This window comes from Lygodium microphyllum, unplaced genomic scaffold, assembly GCF_053477565.2.
Source record: "Lygodium microphyllum isolate KBCC unplaced genomic scaffold, Lygodium_microphyllum_v1.1.10 scaffold_31, whole genome shotgun sequence".
NCBI lineage: Eukaryota > Viridiplantae > Streptophyta > Polypodiopsida > Schizaeales > Lygodiaceae > Lygodium > Lygodium microphyllum.
Window position 1 is genome coordinate 5388393 of NW_028229514.1, and position 2177 is coordinate 5390569.

The following is a 2177-nucleotide window of genomic DNA, read 5'->3' on the forward strand; positions in this document are numbered from 1 at the left end:
ACACACACACACACACACACACACACACACACATCTGTCTCTCTCTATTATGAATTTAGCATTTCACCCCGCCCAATTATGCAAGAACTTCATTTACAGGATGCATTGCTAAAATAGGGATCAATGATGAGCCCAACCAATGTCCTAGCTCAAGAGCATTATCAATGTCTATTTATTACTAGATTCTTGTTTGCATGTTGCTATATAAACTTGTATGTGATGCTTAAGGCATGGTATTTGGAAGCTAACATTGGACAACTTGAAATGAAGGTAATTGAGTTGAGTGTCTAGTAGGAGCCACAATTTCCTTGATTTTGGACAAGGTTCTCAATGCTATTGTCACACAAATTTTTTTGAAAAAAAAGAGGAGTAATCCATTGAATTATGTATGTTCAACCAATTAAACTTGTAAGCAAAGCATAGAATTAGATAGCAAATAGGCTCAATAAAAATATTATCATCATATGGATGAGTTGTTTATTTACTTTCAGTGCCTCGAATCCATCACCCTGAAGTACTGTAAAATATCGAACACTACACGCATGAACCCCTTTTTTTTAAAGTAGTAGGGATAATTCCTTTTAATACAATAAAGGCAAATTTTTTTATTCCCACCTTCCCCCAGCCGACTGTCAAGTTGGGGGAGAGGGAGGGAAGCATAGGACACTAAGCTCCTTGCTGGAGCTTGAAGCAAGGGGGATCATGCAGCTCGATGCGTGGGGGAGGGAGAATCTTATCCCCTTCCCTATAAATATTTGAGGGGCGCGGTCTGGAAGGAACATGCATAGATCGGGGAAGACGAGGAAGTGCTACGGCCTATCATAAAGGAGAAGGGGCTGCCATTATCAATGTTGTTGCTGTTGTTGCAAGAGGGGAGAGGAGGTATCGCCAGGCCATCATCAACCTCCGCTGCCACAGTCCGCGCCCACTTCGTCAGCACGCCATCAAATTTCATCTGTATTTTCCCCCCTCCATCGTGGCGTTGAAGCCTCAGAAGCTTCCAAGGGGCCTCATAAGCCCCCTTTTTGCCCTTAGCCCTTCCTTTGGGACTACCCCCCAAACCCCCCCCCCTCCCCCGTGTTTAAATTTCCTTAAGCCCCCTTTCCCATGGCTTAGGACTACCCCCACAAACTCCTTCTAAGGGGCCTCATAAGCCCCTTTTTCCCCCCTTAGCCCCTTCCCATGTCTTTTTTAGAGCTACCCCCCTCCCCCATGTTTTAAACCTTCCTTAGCCCCCTTCCCTTGTGGCATATTGAAACCCCCTTAAAATTCCTCTTTAAAGCTTCCTTAGGGTTTCCCCCCCCCCCCCCCCCCTCAAAAAGCTTGACCTTAAGGGTCCTTTGCCTCCCCCCGATTATAAATCCCGCCTAAGGGCCCCCTTAGCCCTTTTCTTTCCCATGCAAAATACCCTTGGAGCTTTGTTTTTTTTTCCCCACTCGTAAAAGAAAAGAGAGTGATTGAGGGTCTTTTGACACCTCCCTTTCCCACTCAAAAGCCCTCGTAAGGGATTCCACACCTTTTTCCCCGTTCGTGCGAGTCTTTACAAAGGCCATTAAGCCTTCCCCATGGCTTAATGGGTCTTAGTCGTGAAAGATTCTGAAACACCCCTTTCGAATTCCCTACTCCAAGGAGGAAGCCTTCTAAAACTGATTCTGACGGACGGTGCAAGTTATTGCAAAAGGGAGCCACGGTGGAATTTCAAAAAGGAGTTGTAAAGCTGCTTCCACGTCCGAAAGACTACAATTGCGATACCTCCTAAGAAAGTCCAAGGTCACGGGAGGGTCGTCTCCCAGCATCCACGCGGATATCTCACCCCAAGCCCAGGTTTTCCTTCCTAATTTTTATTTGATATTGTTGTAATTCAATCATGCAAGGTTAATTGTTATAAAGAGGATATATTTTTGTCCTAAATGCTAACGACGAAGGAACTTAGTCATTAATACTTTCAATAAAACATGCAAAATAAAGGAAGCATAAATGGATTTCTAGCAAATAGCTTTATGCATTGAAATGAATTAAAAATTAGATTAATGTCCATAAAAATAGTATACTTCATTTAAAGCCTAGATGTATGAACTGCATATCGCACTATTAACCCATATCCTCTTCGCAATGAATCATCATGGAAAGTGCAAAGCATGAAATGATTCTTACGATGCATGACTCTAGGAAATTAT